Genomic DNA, 21,119 nt, shown 5'->3' with positions numbered 1-21,119 from the left:
AAATTGGCCTAAGTTTGCAGAGAGCCTTTTAAAAAAAAAAATCCATTCATTCCATGGGCAATAGCTAAAGTGCCAATGATGATGGTTAACTATCTTGATATTCCAAGTATTTCACTATTCAAAGTATATAAAAAAAAGGAGCGGAAGTATCATATTATGAACATCTACGCCAGTGTTCCCCAAAGTGGGGGTAGAGGAATGGCACAAAGGATTACCCAGGAGGATATGGAACATGCCTACATTAAGATGCATAACATCTTTATGCATCACATGGCAGAGTTACAAAACAGCTGCAAATGGTTTCATCTTTCTGAAGGAAGCCTCAACTTTCAAAAGTTTGGGAAACACTGAGATAAGGAATGTCTGCTGTCAGCTACATGGAGGTCATCATATATCATTTGTTTGTTTCAGAAGTTTACCCTTATTATGGCTAAATACAGTAGGAATATTGCATTCAGCATGCTGTGTGATGGGTCAAATGGGGCAATGCATCTTCCTCGGCATAACAGCCTAAGGTACAACCAACACTACAAAACACTGATAGGAGGACAAGCTCTCTAATTGGGGACTCTAGCCAGATATAATGCAAAACAAGTTGCTTTTTCCCCCACAGAGAGATGCAGCTTCATAATGAGACTTGGACATAGTCACTTGGTAGAAAGGTGTGATGTAATTAGTGGGCATGACATGATTCAAAAGGCAGTGGGGCATACAGGATAGAGCATTGGACTGAGTCAGGAGAGGAGACCTCAGTTCTATTCCTGTCTTTGCCACTGGCTGCTGAGTGACCTTGGGCAAGTCACATCCCTGATCTGTGACTCAGTTTCCCCATCTGTAAAATGGGGGTGATACTTAGACTCAGACTTTAGATGGTCATGATGGTCCCTTCTGGCCTTAGTCATGACCACTTGCACATTGCAGGTCACAGAACCTCATCCACTCACTCTTATAATAGACCCCTAACCAATGACCGAGTTACTGAAGCCCTCAAATAATGATTTAAAGACTCCACCATTTTATACTACCTCCCTTTGTAAAGCTCTTTGAGATGATCGGATGAAAAGCACTAAAGTACTAGGTATTTTTAGTGAAAACTAGTTCCATGGTTGCATTCAGAACCCGGTGATTATTCAAATTAAAACAAATAGCTTCACAACAGCAGCAAAATGTAAATAAAGATAGTACTTTACAGGGTGACTCCTCAGCCTATTAAGAGGAGTACTCTTGAGAAGAAAGGGGTGATCATGCTACATACTGTACACATTAAAAGGTTAAAGATACTGGTCTGATCATGTCATGTAGTACCCACTCAACAACTTATGTAACTTCTGCACAGAGAAGTGCAAAGTACACCTCAGACTGGCAAGGAGCCTGGGACTAAACTAAAGAAGAATAGAGCTGGTCAGGTTTTTTTTTTTTTTTGATTGTTTTTCCATCACAACTGCAGATTTGTCAAAACTGAAAGAGTTAGGAACAAGACTGGGTTTGACGCTTCCCAATTTAAAAAAAAACATCAAGAAAAAAGTTTCATTTTAACATTTTTTAAACAAAAACATTGTTTAGGGTTCAAAATAACTTTTCATTTAGAAATGTAAATGAATCAAACTGAGAAAAGTATAATAAAAAGATCAAACAAAAGGAAATGTTTTGATTGTGCAAAAATAAAAAAAGTTTCACTTTATGAATATTTTCAAAATGTTGATTTTCTGTCCAGATTTAAGAAAGGGAAAATGTTCCAAACTCTTGAAAAATATATGCGAGATGGGAAAACCAATCCCTACCTAACTTTAGTGCAGAGGGCATTCTATTAACAAGTAGGAAAGCTGCTGCTCATTTCTGTTACCAATAAAAGCAAATGCTAAACAATTTCTGCTTTATTCTGGTCTACAATTTGTGAAATTTGCACCCCAAAGCTCCAATGACTATCACAGTGCCATTGCGCTAGTTGCCGTGCAAATACATAGAGATGATCTTCAGGGCTGTGACCAATAGATAAGACAAACATTGATTCATGAAGTAAGTAGTACTAGATGAAAATTTTCAGACAGAATTGCTTTCCATCAGAAAACGCTGATTTGATGGAGTCTAAACTATCCATGGGAATGTATTAATTCTGTCAAAAAATATGATGGAAACCAGGCAGGCGGCCAATGCCCTGGCTTCCCTCCAGTCTTCCGGGGAAGCTTGAAGCCTGCCTGCTTACCTGTCAGCCAGACCATTTGCCAGCCAGTCGGCAAAAGCGATTGCTCTATTGAACCAGAATTTCTGTCATGTCAGCATTTCATTCCAATGCAGAATGAAATGAAATGTAGATGACCCAGAACATCACGGTAAATGGGAATTTCCTTTTCCAACCAGCTCTGACAGTAAGTAACACAAGAAGGTACATACTTTAGAAGCCAACAAGAGATCTAGCAAGATGACTTAAGCAGAGCAAAGGATGTCAACTTTTGAGTTGAACTCTGTGCATTTGGGGCAGAAGAGGGTTAATAAAACTCTTCAGTGGTGGATAGAACGTTCTTTTGAGGAGTCATCTAACATTAAAGGGCAGACCAATGAAAATTACCGAAGGCATGGAAAGACTCCTACATGAGGGGATACTGAAGAAAATTAGGCCTGAATAGTTTAAATTGGACACATAATAGGAAGTATATGAAATAGTAGTGTAGAGATGGTGGACTAGGTGCTATTTAGCGTTTTTCATAATTCAAAGCAAGAGGACAACCAATGAAAGTGAAAGGGAAATTTTAAAACTTATTTAAGAAAGCACGATGCACAATTCATCTGTGAAACTCATTGCCACAATATATGAATGAGGCTAAGAGTTTTACTGGAATCAAGAAAAGCACTCTTTAATATGGGTAATAAGAACATTCACATATGGAAGATAACAAACAATGCATGTGATAAATCCTTATGCTACTTGGGGTTTAGGAAGACACTTCCCATGTGGGTAGCTCATTGCACAATTGTCCATCCAGGGACATCTCAGATATTCCTCTGGAATGTCTGATGTTGGCTACTGTTAAGAAAAGATACAAGCATCAATGGACCATTAGTTGGATACAATAGAAGTTGGCAACTTTTGTAAGAATCACAATAATCAACGATGCATTTCTGCACATTTGTCTGATTAATCAGCTGATCAGATTTTCTTAGTGATTACAATATGTGGGGGATGAATAAATTTGAAAATAGTAACTGGTCAATCCAGCCCACCCTTAGAAAAAAAACTGTACTAGGAAAATTAATAGATCAAGAGTGTTTAGAAACATTACAGAAAGGCTCAGCAGAAAACCAGGTCTACAGGCCCCAAACTCTTTGAATTCATTGATCTACTAACTAGATCACAGCCATTTTCCTTTAGCTTTTTAAATTTAAGATAGGCAGTCACCTTATTTACATAATTACAATTACACAATGAGATGTCATCTTTAAAATGTAATAGCATTCCCCAAACACAAAGGAAAGGACTTAGATTTCTGGGCCTCTTTTTAAAAGAGAAAAAATTCAACAAAATGACACTTAATATGTCACCATGCACACTGTGTAATTTAGCACCAAACAAAATGCTAGATAGAGATAAACATTTTGTTCATTCTGCATATTAACAGTTCATTAAAAACCCATAATCATTCTGAAATCAAATATAAAGTATAAATTGACCTTTTAAAAATGGCCAAATCCTGCTTTCAGTTACACCAAGGCATCTTGACTGATTTCAATGGTGATCACAGAATTTAGCCAACTTGTTGATTATCCCTGATCACATCAATATTAATAAATATTTTGGTTTGCAGTTTCATTGAATTACTACACCTAGAAAACCCATGACATTCTTGATAGATAAGAACATTCCATGAGTCAATAGCAATGGAGAGTCAAAAGCTTTGGACCAATTTTTTATCTCATTTACACCACCGTAAATCCAACACCACTCTGTTAAAGGAAATGCAATTAATTTATATTTATACTGGTGAAAGAACAGATGTCAGCCCCATGAATTCATAATGACCATAGATTTGTCAGTTATAAAAATGCCTAGATAGCCATGCAGTATGATCTCAAAGTTGTCAGATCCCGGATTTTGTCAGATGAGAGAAATTGATTCCATAGCCAAGGACTCCTCATTAAGAACATTGAGCTGGCACCAGCTCAGACACATTTGAACCATTGGGTGCTGTAATCCAGATTTCAACTACCATACGCCCACACCTTTGACAACAGGCCAAGGTCCAAACCATTTAGGATGTTAGGTTGAAAAGAACTTCACTTAGAAGTCCACTGACAGCCAAACACAGATCGCGGAACACAGGTGTAATATGCTCTGTGTGACATGTCCCCTCATAAGTAGGCTACCAATTGCTGCACTATCTGCAACCTCAGGGTGGTCTGTGTGTTATAGCTAACTATTTATGGTAGTGCATACTGCATGGTAAACACTCCAAGAGGACAGTCACTGTGCAGAGGAATTCACAATGTAAGGACAGAGAAGAGGAAAGGGAATGGGAACAACAGGCAAAATATATCCAACGTGTATCAGGACAGCATGTTTTGCTTTAGGCAGCATGACAGAAGTGAATCTTTAGGAAGGACTTAAATTTGGACAGGCTAACGGCAAGGTGTAAATTTTTGAAGATGAGGATGAAGCTTTTATCTGACATAATAGTGGATGGGGTGGGGTGGGGGGAGGTCTACCTGAAAGATTCAAACAGGCATCACCTGGTCAAATTAGTCAAGGAAGATTAATTTAGCATCTGCACTTTGTAGGGAATGAATGGGGGCAATGGTTTTAAGCTTTGGTCCCTTGCAGAGCATATAAATGTAATCCAACCTTAATGAGACACAGGCTTGAATCACTGTGCTAAGATCTGCTTTGGGGGGGGAAGCAAAGAAAACTAACTTCTTGATAAACTCAAATGATTAGGAAGGCACTTTAACCACAGCTAGCCAGACATTCAGAACAACCTAGGGATCCAAAGAGACCATCAAGTTACAAAACTATGTAACAAATTGTGAGCACACTCCCACAAGCAAGAAATTTGGTAGAAACACCTTTAATACCTGCAGTATGTGCTTCCATTCTAGTAGAAGAAAAAGAGTTGTTATCATGGGGCTCTGCTACTCATCACTCAGCAGTGTCTTCTCATGGCTCAGCGGGGGAATTGGCTCACTATTTTCCATGCCCTGCCCAGCAGTCATTCAGCCCATTGCCCCAAACACTTGTTCTGCAGCTGCTCTCGCTAGTCTGGAGCTGCAGCACCTCTCCTTCACGGCTTAGCCCTCTGGCCAAGTCACCCCTTTCCTTCCTCTAAGCCTCAGGCAGTCTTCATCTCCACTGTGCTGACTGCAGCACTCTTGCAATGGCTTGGAAGGGAACCCTGGGCCTGCCCTCTACACCAGGTTCCAGTCTAAGGACCCTCAAACTAGTAGGTCAGGTCAGGTCTATCCCTCTTGGACCTTTCTGCTCCTTCCCTAGACTGCTTCCTACGCTGCCTTTTTCAGGCTCCCATCCTCCCCCTTGTATAAGCAAGTGTGACTGCAGGTTTACCTCACTGCAGCCCTCTAGTTTAGCCTCAGCTTCTAGGCTTTAGAGAAGCCCTACATGGTCCTGCACAGGTGAGCTTCATTCTCAATCAGTTTCATTGCCCCTTAGCTCCCCAGCAGGTGCAGCCTATGGCTAATTGGCCTCTCTTGTAACTTTAACCCCATTGGTGGCGGTACGGGGTGAACACCCCATCACAGTTGGATGTAAATTCCTTTCTGAGAATTTTTTGGGGAATGGAAGAGAAATTAGACTACTTGGCTCCAGCTGTGATCCTGCCAAGTGATGAATGCAGGTGGACTCCATCTCTTTGCCAGATTGGAAAGTGAGCAACCACCTTACTTTGAAAAGGCTGGCATAATACTTTAAAAATCACTTCCAAAGCTGAGGGAAGCCAATATAGCAATAGTTTATTTTAAAGCATTCCAATAAATGTAAAACCTCCACAGCATCTTCTGTTATGAATATAACATTTTGTGTTATCACCAAAGAATACTTCAGGTGACAGAAGGGAGAGAGAGAGTGTGTGTATATTAGTACTTATGCACTCAATTAAATGGGATTTCATTACTACTTTCACTTTTGGAAATATGAATACACTGTGAAGGCTGAAAACTGCAAAAATAAAGGGTGACAAAAGGTTAATACTGTTGTAGAAAAAAGAAACTTGCCCATCTCCATCAGAAGATGGATTAAGTACCTCCAATATTTTGTTTTTAAACAGGAGCACAAGCATCAAACAAAACATTTTCCCAGTTAAAGTTACTTGAGATTAGAGCATATGGCTGGACTCTCACTAAATAGGACCTAAAATATTACAGCTCCATTTTCTATTTTAATGGGTAATTGGTAACACTAGATTACAGGATTTGCAGGGTCCAAAGTGCTGTATTTTAATACAGAAGCGTCTCCTTTTTTTCAGTCTTAATAAGCTTGGCCTATATCAGCTTTTCTCACATCAGTCCAAGTGTCACATTTGGGCTGGGGGAAGCTTGTTAGCTGTAATTACCAGCAGTAGGTTCTATTATTTGCCAAAGTAATTTTCACTGCTAAGTACCACCAAAACTGCCTCAAGCCTTTAATTTTTTCCCCCTTCCTCTAGGCTTCTTTTGCTTCCTTTTAAGTTAGTGCATTTTCCCATGATACTGCTGTCTGTCGTGCAGGACAGGGGAGAGACAAGGCGCTGGGTATCAATGTGATCTTGAGAGATGGGGTCAGGCCTAGCGAAAGCCTTTCACAAACAGAGCCTGAACTCTATTAGAGATGCAAATCCACTCTCTAAGTGAGGATTGTTTCGGCAACATAATGGAGCCCAAGGAATTCCACAGCAGCTCTCTTTTCAGTATAGACCTTTTGTCTGCATCTTAGCAAATTTCTGCAGCCTGTTTAAACTGCAGCTATTGTCCCCATGGCTTCATTGATTTCTCTCCCTGCCACCAGCTCACAATGGGCTGATATGAACATCTTTGTTACCGCTTTTGTACTGTATATCAGAGTAATGTTTCAGCAGACTGAGACCAAGCAGGAAGAATTAAACCTGTACTACACAGAGCATGATGAATTGCAGGATTTACATATCATTTTAAGGGGGTATTTTTTGGTGGTTGCTTCTGAATGGTGTTGTGTCTCAAAGGATGTAGTCAGAAGACGTAGTGACAGAAAAGGAAGTGATTTAGATATTCCCTGACAACTTAATACACAAGATGCAGGCAAACTGTGGACATTCTCACATAACATCTTTCTGCACTACGTATATGTGCGTGCATGTGTGTTTGTGTCTTTGGCCTTAGCCATATAAGATGATAGAGAAAGAAGGATGCAGCAAATTTAGTTTATGCGGTAAGAGATTGGTTGTTTCAGGGCAAAAGGTGCCCGAGCTCATCACCTCAGTGTTTTTGATCCCACTGTTCTTGGCTAAAAGAGAAACTGCTTATTGAGTCAGGTCTTGACATTACACAGGCAACATATTTCCAGGTCCTGACGTGCCATGCAGCAGATTCCCGAGTGAGATTGCTAAACTACATGTGAGACTATATCACTAGAAATGGGATAATAATACCTAACATCTGCTGCATACTTAAAAGATTAATTATGGGAAGGGAGACTTATGTTGCACCTTAAAGCCTGATAGGTAGATATTTCTGCACCTTCTAATCAGAAATACTTGGGGACAACAGATTTTTAAAAAATAAGGTGTATTTTTGGTCAATATATGCACATACATGCACCATTCTATAACTGCATTTTTGATAAGTTTAAGAATAATTTCTTAGTAAAAACTCATAATTTAATCTCATAAGGCTTGACGATTTATATAATTTATAAAAGCAAACCACAACACATATATATTATATATATAACTGACACTAAAATAGTGCAATTAAGGGAGAAGAATAAATAAGTCTTTAAGATGACAGGGTAACCCAGCAGAAATAATTTAGGAATAATGTCCGTAAGGTTCTGCCATCAGAAGAAAAATTGTATTGCCATTAAATCAAAACCAACATGATGAGAAACCTCCCCAGCCTGGGGTTCAAGACAATCCCCCAAGCCTGGGCAGGGAGCCCTGCCTTCCCGACTTGCTTACCCATCCAAATTAAAAATATTGCGTAGATTTTGGCAAGTTTTAGTGGGCAAAGATCAAAATAACATTACATTAGGCAATTACTAGGCAAATTTCATTTCCTATTGAAGGGATTCATTTCCAATAAATAATAAATAATAATCACCACCACCATCACCAAAAGGCAGATCTTCTGTCACTTAAACACACAGGCACTAAATATGGATCAAAGAGCACAACCACTTCAGAACGAAAAATTGATTGACCATAAAGGCAGAAAGAAGACAGATAATTCACTGTCCCTACAGCTTCTATAGTAAGACTATGGAGTCATGGAGTAAAATCCTGGCCCCATTGAAGTCTACAGGAATTTTTCTTAAATACCTACCTTGATCTGCAAAGGTAGAAATAAAGAAGTGTCTGCATTGCCTTGAGTAATTGTCTTGAAGTGAATATTAAGCCATCTCCCCCTCTTTCAGTCGTTGAATATATCAAATGGATAGGAAAAAAATCCAACTGGCACTCTAAGAACTAGGAACAAGGCAAGGAATCTATTTCTGAAATTTTTCAGTGCCGATTTGACCTTTCCATATTCCTTTAAAAAAGGAGCAGCAAAAGATGATGACAAAATGATTTCCTAACTTGAAGGTTGCAGAGGTATCAGAGGAACTTAGCACCAGCACTTGCAATCAGTGATAGCATTTTTTCAGTGTTTCCATATTGTCTAGTAGTGCAGAGTCCTGGGGCCTGATTGTTAAGTTGTGTTAATTGTTGTTGCTCAACTAAATCGATTCAGCTATGACAATTTACACCCACTAAGGATCTGTCCCTTTGTGTTTAATTGGTCTGCCCCAGAAATTGCTACTAATACAGGAAGAGATTTTCTCCCTTTTTGAAAACTAATTGGCCAGATAGCTAGGATGATGAGGTAGTGAAGCTACTTTGCATTTTAAAATAATTTTTTTCAGTTGAAGGAAGCAGCTGAGACAAGTAAGACTCCTCAAAACCCAAATACTTTGACTTCCAGCCTAATGCAACAGCTTACAGAGCCATTTCTGCTACTGTATGCGTTGTCTCTCAGGTACTACAATGAAGTATGGAAACATCCTACATGGAGCCCAGAGAAAAAAAGGTTCCATAATTCCTTTCCTCAGTTGGTTGATCTTTAACAGGTCTCACACTTGCTGCTGTTAATTCTGAAAGGAAAATTAAAGAGAAGTTAGGCGAAAGAGCTAACCAAAAGATCCTTAACATGATATTAATCTGACTGTGAGGACAATGGTTCACCTTCTCTAGCTCTGATGTCAAGAAACAAACCTCTTTCAATTGACCGATGCACCCACCTGAATGCAATAAAAAGTAGTTTGTACCTAGAGACTTTTTATCTGCTAGGCAAAACTGGTAACTGATACAATATAGAACTGGGCTTCTGATGTGGCTCAAGAGGTCAGAACATCACACACTGAATGAGATAATCAAGGGAAATGAAGGAGTGGGGGAACCACCTAACACTGGTTAGAGACAAGGAATTCCCATTCTCCTTCCCATCACCTCCAGATGGAGCCTAAATCTGTTTGTGTGGGTTATGGAGGAAGAAGAGCACACTTTGGGACAGCAATAGAAAACAGAGTGGGTTCGGGCACCTAGACATAGATGGAAATATGATCTGGGGATTATTTTGCTTAAATGAGCAAGTTATGTACCATTTGACACTTGACTAATATATTGTACATACATGAGTTTGAAAGCTGTTCTAGCCATGGACTGTATCTTGCTATATGGTTGTACAGCATCCAGCACACTCGGTGATTGGAGACTGTGTGCTATGGCAAACAATGATATGGTAACAATGGGGATACCATGTTTCTATAGCTAGACTGACAACAGGGGAAAACGCAGCATGTCAGCTGTACAAATGGCTCAACTAGCCCTCCACACAGGAGCAAAAACTCCCAATTATTAGGTTTGCTACTCCCAACAGAACAATACACACCGGCTTGTAAGATTCAACTCAGGAGCACCACTTCACTTAACAGCACAGCACTTAGATACTTTTACAGAGAAACCAAGAATATGTTTATTATCCAAGAACAGAGACTCAAGTGATAGTGAGTAAGAATATTGGAAACAAATGGTTATGTATAAAACAAAATCATAACCTGCTTTCCAGAGACTAATCTTAACTGACGGGTTAACCTGCTGCCTAAAGAAGCTTATCTCACCAAAGTTGTCACTCATATTTTCAACCAAGCATTGTTAAGATGCCTCTTTTCATGAAGCAAACACACTAGCCATTTACTTCCTTACTGAAGGATGACCAGGCGTCTCCTTTGTCCACTCAAAGCTTTGATATGCACCTAAAGATAGAGTTCTGCCAATTTGTTTCTTTCTTTTTTCTCACTGAAATTTTTTTAAATCCTTCATTAACATTCAGTTCAGACTGATGATAGGAAACCATTGCGAACTATACAATACCTAATCTACATGTAAATAGCCAGCTAGATAAACATTTCTTGTCTGACAGCAAACCTGTTTTTCACCTTTGCTGGTGACACAACTTAGGCACAGACCTTTAGTAACATATTTCAGTGTATATACATAACTCCTTACCAAACTTCCGTACATGTGTTTTGCAATGATATTGATGACCAGTGTGACACCAGCTTTTATTTGAGACCTCACATGTCACTTTTTGGTGGACTAGAATGTACAAGCCAAACCAAAGGGATCCCTGTAACCCCTCTGCAGCCCCTTGCCAGATGGCATTAAGAGGTTCTTGGGTCACACCCACCAAAAACACACACAAGTAAAATGCCCAGATTGGCACTTTGCCATCTGTCCACTAAGCATCCAATATTTGCAGGAAAGGAACAGAAGGGAAGTGGTAGTTTAGAGTTTTCTGTAAGTGTGGCTCTCCATGGCATTGTGATGATCTAACCTGACTGCAGGAAAGGGCATGGCCTCATTAGTGTCTCCCGCTAGAGGTAAAGAGAGCTTCCTCTTTTGTAGCATTAGTGGTTCAGTGGTAGAATCAACAACTACTTTGCGTGAGGCCCAGCTTGGGGTCACAGCCACTGCATGGAGACTGGCCTTGTTTTTCTCCTCAAAATTTGCAGGTGGCTACTGTTGAGTCCATTCTGGAAGATCCTTTTGTTGAGCCTCAAGTCTCTGGAAATGTTCATGACTTCCACAAAAAAGGAACAAACAACCTTGTCAGGCATTGCATTTGCCTTTGTCGTTTTCTGGTTTTCCAGCATATATTTCCAAGGCTTAAGGCTTTCAGCAAAAACGTGTGCTCTTCTGCCTGGACAGCTCTTAAAAATTAATACAGAAGAGCTTTTTTAAAGAGAACTGAAGGTGCTATGCTGAGATGCTTTGGTTTAGGAGGACTGCCTAAAGATATGCTAAAAACTGGCTATTTCTAGACCTGGATCTAGGTGTGTTTCAGACACTTAATTTTTTGCTTCCCTTTAATAGTGTTTTTCTACAAGAGAAGTCTATATGTGATTGGCTCTGTCCAGTACTTAAAGTTCACCTCCACTGTGTGAAGTTCCCCCACTGGTGGAAAGTTGCAGAAATCTACCCTGGGTCATTCCCAAACTACTGGCAGGAAGAACTTGATGTACACCCCTTTTTAGAAAATATATTCAGTAAGATTCTATGAAACCTGTAGAAGAAGTAACCCTTGTGAAGTACCATATGTGAAATTCTGCTTCAAAGAATCCCCAAACTATAGTTCTACAGAAATCAATAATATGAGATAAACATCCAAGCTTAGTCAGTCCCTTAAGACAGATTTCATTGTAGTACTGTTCCATAAACGCCCCTCCAGTATAGACAAACTCACTAACACCAGGAATTCTCAGAGAAGTCATTGGGTCAATCTGTTCCATGTTACTAACAACTTGCCCCCACATTTGTTGAAAAATTGATATCTGAGCACTTTTCCTGTGGACGGAGGTATGGGGGAACACACCCTGCGGGTGGCTTTGCAACTCCTCCCCAGGTAGCTGGGGTGTATTGACTCTCCTTAGTTGGGAAGGGGGAAAAGATGACCAGGCTTTCCACCACTAGGAGGAGGATGTGAGGGGAGGAGGGAGATTTGCCCATCTATTTAGCCTAACCTGAATTACCTTATATTTTGAATATTTTGAATCAATTCTTTCCTAAATCTCCTTGGTACTGTTTAACATATATTATACATGATAAGTATACATAAACAGGTCATGGATCTATAGGCCTCTTGAGATGATTGCATCCTCCTCTTCCATCCTAGTTCTAATTCTACTTGCACTGTAACTGATTCTTTCTATTCCAAAACTCTGTCCTATTAGCACAAGAAAGAAGTGAATTAGAGCTTCCCCCCCTCCTCAGACAATTAACACTATCTCCACCGCTGCCAACCTCAACAAAATCTATAGCTCTGCTCAGCTGTATGCCAAAGGCACAGCACATTTTCTAAAGAAGCTAAAGCTTTGGTTTATTTAATTGCCAGGCATGTTTATTAAAACTGAGGCTCGCAGTCTTTTAAGCCAGTTAAGGACATACCAATATTTGTTCTATACATAATTAGTATTTTATTACTAGATAAGTGAACAAAGCAGTCTTGTGCTCCGTACAGAAGGAAAAGAAAATATAACACAGAACTCACTCATGAAAATAAAGAAACATATAGCTCTTTATTTGACAAGCCTCTTAGATCTGCTACACATATAAGCTGAAGGCAAAAAGAATTCTGCATTATTGTTAAAGCTACAGCCAAGCAAAGTTCTAAGTGTAAAGGTATACATACTTATGGCATACACGTGTGTTCCTAAGACTCCACTCCAGTCTGTGTTTCAGAAGAGGAGCAAAAACTGACAAGGTGCCCCAAGTGTATTTTTGGGGTAGGAGGGGTGGGCAGGAAAAATGGAGTGGGAAAGGGATCCAGCCTCGTGATTTTATCGCAGGTGTTGAAATATTTGTTTTTCTTAGTCCCAGTCATGTAATTCCAAAAGAATCTAGGTTTCCATTAAAAAGGTTCCTAGCCTTTATGGTTGCCGAGGAAAACTGAAAATATAAACCCTAAAGGCTCAAACCAAAACCAAATATAAAGCACACAATTTTTTTTTTTAAATCTCCTAAATTTGGAGCGCCTGACATGTTTTTAGAATGATCGGGGTTGGCAATAGTGAAGTTTCCTAGGCAGGAAGAGAGAAGCAAGTGTGAGGGGGAGTGGACACAAAGTTGAGGGAGACTGGGTGCACAGGGATGGCAGACAGGCCTGAAGCTAGCCAAATAGACACAGAGTGTCTGCAAAGCGGGGTTGGGAAGCAAAGAGATTTTCAATATACTAGAGGCCTTTCCTGGGTGTACTTGGAAATGCCTGGTGCACTTTCCTAAACCTTTCCAGTTTTAGAAGACTGATTTAAAAGCAAAATCTGTGGACAGAGGGGCTGGAGCTAGCCTACCCGGTATTTCCTTGAATTCTAGACGGTTGAAACAAGATACAAGGCAGAATGGACCGCACAAAAGTCTTACTGTGGTGCTTAAGCCCTTAGCCTATAGTTTAAGTGGACATAATCCTCAGAATGTATCCTTTGCACTGGCATTTTTGCTATGTTAATAAGCTGCTCTAACAGTCCTTCCGTCTTCCACAGCTTCACCTAGCTAGCTTCAGGGTCTCAGTTCCATGATCTCAATCCCCGTCATTCCAGTGGCCCCTTCTGCCCTACTCACCCACTGAAGATTCTTTCTTGTTCTTCACAATGCTTTAGGAAATAGGGAATATTTTCACTGTATTAATGCTAAAATTCCTCCAGATTGCAACCACTTCTCAAATGCTATCAGAGGCAAAGCATGTACGGTCACTTAGATCATGCAAGCATCCTAACCCTACTCCAGAGAGACCTCCTCTGGAAACTGAGGGTAGTTAATTCCTCATGCCTAATCAACCCTTCTTTCCCCTGCCAAGACCACCATAAAGGATCCCAAAAAGTTGTATGGCAGCATTCTGTTCTATTTCTTTTCTATATTGGTTCATATACCACCAGCATCATTGGAGTAGCTGAGCATCTTCAAGTAGTGCATTCAGTGATGTGTCTAGCATCTGCCACGTGTGGTTTGTTCACTCTCTTTCACCCTCTTTCCAGAGGGAGAATTATGGGTGCAGTGTAGGATTTTGCTTGGGAGGGAGATATTTTTTCAAGTATATGTTGCTACATGTTTATGTATTAGTGTCATATTACACTGCATATTAATAATGTGGACACCTATCCACAAGCAACATGACTGAAACCACCTATTCATTTATATAGACAAACAAACTATTGTCAGACAGTAATTTCCATTCACTACCAATGTGGGTGAGACTGAAACTTCTGATCTCAAAGGGAAGGCTTTGTATCTAGTGTAAGTAGTGCTGAGTAGAGCTGGATGAAAAATGGGGATTTCTGGTTCACTGGCAATTTGGGTCAAACCAAAAATGACATTTTTCAGTGAACAGAAAAGTTAAAAAAAAAATTTGAGTAAAAATCAAATATTTTGTTTTGTCCCAAAATATTTTCATTTCAACTTCAGGCATTTTGACAAAAGCAAAGGTTTCACAAGATGGCCAGAGGAGGAAGATGTGGTGCTGGTGCTGCCTTCTTCATAAGCTTTAATCCAGTGATTAGGGCACTTACCGAGGATGTAGGAGACTAAGGGCTGAATTTCCCCTACCGGAAGATGAGAAGGGATTTTAAACTTGGGTCTCCCAACTTGCAGGAGAATGCCTTAGCCACTGGCTATTCTACTATAGGGCTTTCTCAGTCTCTTCTCTTGAACCTGTTCTACTTTTTATAAACAATTAAATATTCATTGGAGCAGGGACTTGAACCTGAGTCTCCCAGATGAGAGTCCTTACTCCCGGGCTGTAAAGTCATTCACACTCGCTTTCTGCCCAGAGACTATCCGTTGTCATTTGTAGCCATTCAGGATGACAATCAATAGGCAGTTGGCCATGGAGACCCAAGTTCAAATACCTTCTCATGAGGCAGAGGGAGAAACTGAACCGGGGTCTCCCATCTCAGTGCCCTATCCACTGGGCTAAAACCTCTAAGGAGGAAGGCAGCTGCACCACTACTTCCACTTGCTGCTGTTTTGCTACTCCTTTGCTTTTGTCAAAATTCCTCAAAATCAAAACAAAACACTTTGGGCATTACCAGAAGATTTCAGCTTTTTTTGGTTTGGTTGAAAGTGTTCCGTGAACTTGACACAAATAACTTTGGTTGAGCTGAAACAGCCATTTTCAATGAATAAAATATTTGTTCAAAAAACGTCACCCAGCTCTAGTGCTGATGCTTTTAGAAATTCATGACACCTAGCACTATGAGCCACCAAATCCCCCTTTTACACTGTGTTCCTGTGCACTTGCGCAGTGCAGAGCCTCTTAAGGATTTATACTGCTGGCCATCACGCTAGTATCCACGTGCTTTCCATTCAAAATCCATAGCAAGAGCAAAGTCCCAAGTGAACTTCATGGAGTGTCTGACTCTTTTCCTCTTGAACTGCTGGGACTGGGATTAAGTTTTGGGGGTGGCGGTTGTTTGATTTGTTTTAGCTTTTGTGGGGGAGGGGTTGGTTTTGTGTTTTGGTGAGGGCAAGTGTGTGTGTTTGGGTAGGTGGAGTTCTCAAGAATGAAGGTGGCATTTAAACATGGTTCAGACACTCTGGGTGACATAAATGGTGTGATGCTAAGCCTGAAAAAAAACCAAGCGACTTTGCAAGTTGCATGGCCCAAATCTGACCTTTAAAGGAAAATACAATGGTAGTGAGGGTCATTCTTTGTAAGTAGACTAGACCTTTGATATGCAAGTGTATTGTTGGTAGTTATTTGATGTTGTTTTCATATCTCTTGTTAGAGGTTAGCAATGTAGATAAACTGCTTTCCTGTCTATCACTGTTCTATTGATTAAGCGTTCAAAAGGAACATATGGACATTTAGATGGAACTTTGAATGTAACAATAATATTGTTTTCATTTCTCTTTGAAGTTTAAGTAGTAAATACCTGTCAATGGTTGTAAATGGCCAATTAACTTGTGCTAATGTAACTAGTTACCGGTGTGCACAGGATGTAGGAGATGATTACTTGGGACTCTGAAATATCACCTATCAATTGTTCCAGGAGGTACCTGCTGTCAAGAAAATATCGGTCAGCCTGCAAGGATCTAGAAAGGACTCTAGTGGACTGATCCTTTTTGTCTCAAATCTGTCCAAGCTTGTCAGGGAAAGTTTGGATCACAACACTGGGATCCCAGCACCAGCCTGGAATCACTCTGCTAATTCTCATGGGAGAATTTGAACAAACTCTGCACAGGGACTGTTTAGTCTTCATTTCTCTGGACTGGATTTCTGACAAAGAAGCTCTAAACAAGGACTGATGACCCCCCAAGCTGCTTGGGTAATTTCAGAGACTTTGCAATTCAGTTATCTCTACTTTGAAACTGACCTAAGAGCTTTATTTTCCTCTGTGTCTGTATACTGACCTTTTAACCATTACTCTCTTTCCTTTTTTAAAATAAATGTTAGTTTAGTTAATAAGCATTGACTTTAAGTGTGTATTTGGGTAAGATCTGAACTATTCATTGACCTGTTTGGTAATGTGTCCGATCCTTTGGGATTGGAAGAACTTTTTTTTACATATGATGGATAAAGATTTTCAGTAATCCCCATCATATTTGACTTGGCTGTCTGGGTGCTAGCCAAAGGGCTGGATAGTTTTAAGGGAACCGTGTTTTGTCTACTGAATGACCAGTGAACAACCTGTTTGTTGCTGACTTGGTATATCTTATGAAGAAAAACCACCAGTATTTAGGACTTTGCCTGACCCATTCTTTGCAGTTTGCCCTGTTTAAGCTTACTATCATATTACACTATGTATAAACCTTATTCTCTAATCATTCTTTGAAAAGTTCACTCTTGAAATTAAGCAAATATTGCCAGCAGGCATTGGGGAGTTTGAATAGAATTCAAACTAATTATTGATTTCCCCACTTAAAACAGTGAGCTTATTCCAAGGAAAAGAGATAATCTTCTTAATATTGTGCTGCAAGAAACTCTAGGAGCACTCAGATAAAATGTTATAAATAGGTAGTCACTGAGAATTAATTTGGATTTCAGCATAAACAAGTGAGGACAATGGAAGAGGGGGAGTGGGCCTGGGCAATAAGCTTCTGAACTATTTTTAAAACACAAGACAAAACAGATTGCTTCATAAATAGTAGCCTGTATAATTTCAAATGCTACCGTACAATCATTAGGCCACATCCTTCTTATAATCTGTGCTGTTCACTATTCTAACCCAGTGGGTCCTCTTATTCCATTCAAGGCAATTCTAATGACTTCTAAGTACAGTTTCTTATTACATCGACACCTCATTGCTCTTCAGGTGGTTTTGCTTACATCAGATGTTTTACTCTGCTCAAGAATCTCAGCCTCAGCATGTTTCAAATGTTGAAGACAAAAAAAAATATTTTGCTGATGTATATTTTCCAATACTAACTGTGATGGATACAGCTACTGAAGAGTTAAAAATGACATATACACTTGCCTACATTTAGACATGCTTCAGCTTACATATCCTGTCCCTTAATCCTGATCACTGGCAAAAATCAACAGTTTGCTACAGAAATAATGTCTCCTCAGTGTCACTTACAAATTAGTACCATAATTGTCCAAAGACATTTCCTGTCACCTTCATTTATTAGTGAGTAGGGTTTAAAGTGAAAAATTTCAGCAAAGGAAAGCTCTTTCCTGACACATTTGAACTTACTTTTTTTTTTTTAAGCTGAATAACCTCCAATATTTGTTAAGTCAATGAAAACTGATGTCTGTTCTACAGTCCACCTTAATCACTATATGACTACTTTATTACACACACAATTACAGTATACATCCCTAAATATCGGTATCCGTGGTGGTACTAACAAATGTGTCTTTCTCTCCTGCACCGTGGGTATTGTGCTGCTAGCAGTACCAATTCTCAGTCTAGTCCTTTGTTAACATTTACATTTTATACAGTGCTACAGAAGCCCAGTCCAACAAGAGGTATTTAGTTTTCCATACTAGGTTATGTAGAACATGCTCTATTCCACTTCCTCCCTGTCAGCTTGAGAACTGCTATATAATATTTTTGAATTTCTATGTCTTTTAAACACTACATTTTCTAAGTTAGGACCAGTGAAGAGCAGGACTTTACTGTTGGAGCATGTGGGAGGAGACACCAACCTACTAATAGAACATGAAGAATCTGTTGACACTTTGAGCTGTAAGTGTAAAATCCAGCTCAAGGAGCCATCCCCAAGCTAGCTGTAGGGGTGTCGGGTCCATGACTCATGCTACCATGACTACACTCTGTTTTTAGAGCAAGCATGGGTATTTCTCCTCAAGCTGGAATTTACAGCCCCAGTTTGAAGTTGTCTAGTCTGTGCATGGGACTAAGACCGCAGCTAAGCAAATAAACTGAAATTAATTTATTTGCTGGATTCTCTCTCATTTTTTTAGTGTAACCATTACTATGGTAAGCAAGTGTTAAGTTTTTTTAAAAGCCTTTTTCTGTTCTTAGATACTTTACAGAGTACAATTTCCTCAAAACGTATTCAGTAATTGACATTATTGGACACTTAGTTGCAATTATTTTCAACTGTGTGGATTGTTGCCAAATAGTTATCTGTCTGTATACTATCTATTTTTAATGCTATGTATTTCTTTGAATGGATAAAGTTAACAAAAGCCACTACAGTCTGGGCACCTTTAACAATTCATTTAAACCACAGCCAACAATAGTGTCCATTTGCAAATCAAAAACCTAATTTGTTTTATTTGGGAACAGGTGTCAAAATGTGAGTGAGGAAATAAATCCTGGTGCTTAGGCAGTGGCCTGTGAGAGAGAGGGGTTCAAAACCCTGCTGTGCTTGATTCAAAGCAGAGTTTTTCATCCAAGGTCATTCAAATACCAGCAGGGCAGGGACTCGAAGTTGGGTCTCCACACACCCCAGGCAAGTGCCCTAAGCACAAGACCATAGTGTGTCAGTCAGTCTTTCCCCTCCTCTTCCCACACAAAAACCACAAACCCATTTTGATGAAGTCTTTGTTGAAATCAAAACATGTCCATGAAATGTTTCAGCTTTGATGAAACAACCTAATTGGACACAATGAAATTTCATTTCAGCCAGCTCTGACGCACACCTTCTCCATCAGAGCCATGAGAATGGTAGTACCTTCAGGGTTGGGCAGGGTAACATGTCACTATGTGCCCTATGTCACTAATCCCTGTCAAGGTGTCAGAAATAGGCCTGTCTAAGCAGAAACAGTTTGTTCACCAAGGGGACCTTGAAGATGGTTTGTCTTATTGAAAAAGAAAACCCAACAAAGCCTGCATGGTTAATGAGCAAATAAAGTCCTCCTCAGCCTATTTTAGCCCAAGTTCCATTCCAAATAATAAAAGAAAATAAGGGGGCTTACCAAGGATAACATGGTTTGTTTCAACACAGTCCACCAAGTACATGGGGAACTAAATCCCTTTAGCATTCTTTTCTGCTTCAGCCATCATCCCAAACCAACCATGCATTGACTCTCTCTCACTTTTTTCTGGGATGCTAGAGGAATTCCTTCAATCATTCTGACAGCTGGGCCTACCTTATGTTCTTGAAGTAAGGACCACAAGATGCTATCCCTTTCTAAATTTAACCCTTCCCCTTCCAACCACGAGTCAGGGCTCATACCTGCCTGTTAAAATGTCAGACAAGGGGTTGCAATTTATTGTGAAACACCAGATGAATTGGTAAAGGGGCAAGATCCTTTTTGCAAAGAGACACCCATAGCAATATTAAGAATATGGGGCAAAAAAGAAGAACAAAGACAATACAAACCACATTGTCCCTAAAGAGAGTCCCCTTACCTCTGTATCTCTCTTTATCCACATGTAAAATGGGAATAATGCTATTTACCTTTCTCTGTCAAAATATTTTGAGATCCACAGATGAACACCATTATTTAAATGCTTTTTATTATTTTGAAAGGTTTTCCTGACAAAGTTGGCCTTGTAAGTGTGCCTCTGTAAAAGCCATACGTTTTTTTTTCTCTCTCATTGCTCATCCTACTCCTTACTCTTTTATGTCAATGACCCCTTTGCTTAATCCAGTTGTTGCCATATGTGAGCAAACCAAAGAGGAGGGGCAGGAGATAGTGGCATTGTTCATAGTTAAAGCTAATTATAATATTTATAACAAAGTATTTCTATAATGTAGCCCATTTTGCTGTTCTCAGATCATTCATCATCAAAAAAAAAAAAAAGATTTTGGCCACACTTATATTATCACTTATTCAAACATCTAATAATCAACTGTAAGAGTCCCATAAGCCAGTAGGATGCTTATAAACATATACCCAACTTATGTCTTTAACACCTATTATTTAACCTTTTATAAATCATTTATAAATGCATCATTAACAAAGTATGACCCTGTTTTCTAAGGATGTATTCATAAGGGAAATGTAGGTTAGACGTCAGATAGGAAAACTTTCTAACTATAAATCCTAAGCATATTTAAGTTACCAAGAATAAGTTACCAAGGGAGGCTGTGGAATCCCCATCACTGAAGGTTTTAAAGAATACATTAGACAGACATCTGCCAGAGGTGGTCTAGGTATACTTGGTCCTACCTCAGTGCGATGGGATGGAACAGATGACCTCTCAAGGTCCCTTCCAGCCCTATGATTCTATGATCTGCCAAATGGCTTGCCAGGTGAAAACTAATCACTTCAACTCTTGACCCTTTGTGGTGTCTAATCAGCCATCTAAAATTACATCATATTGTCTCTGCTTCCTGTATGGAAACAGGAGAATAAGTGCTGTCTGCAGAAAAAAAGCATTTCAGGTAAGAATTTTCACTTGCAGAAGTCACTCATTCTAAAATTCTTGAAACTTTCAGTATTTGCAAACATTGTCATGAATAAACTAGTAGTCACTTGAAACAATGAATAATATGACC

The 21,119-nt window shown here is 39.6% G+C and overlaps 1 protein-coding gene across 6 annotated transcripts in view; it reads right to left on the bottom strand.

The window, feature by feature from the left end:
* Nucleotides 1-21,119, bottom strand: part of EPHA3 (EPH receptor A3) — a 550,981-nt gene that overhangs the window by 402,014 nt on the left and 127,848 nt on the right. For 4 of the 6 annotated variants that reach the window (XM_067546247.1, XM_067546248.1, XM_067546249.1 and 1 more), the window contains exon 1: nucleotides 5,065-5,545. The exons of 1 other annotated variant lie outside the window; for it this stretch is intronic. The gene's annotated coding sequence lies outside the window, so the exon portion shown is untranslated. One more of the 6 variants, XM_067546250.1, reaches the window with a different exon arrangement.

Source organism: Emydura macquarii, unplaced genomic scaffold (genome assembly GCF_026122565.2).
Source record: "Emydura macquarii macquarii isolate MOO-44397 ecotype Brisbane River unplaced genomic scaffold, CSIRO-AGI_Emac_v2 contig_1119, whole genome shotgun sequence".
NCBI lineage: Eukaryota > Metazoa > Chordata > Testudines > Chelidae > Emydura > Emydura macquarii.
This window is presented reverse-complemented; position numbering and strand designations above follow the sequence as displayed.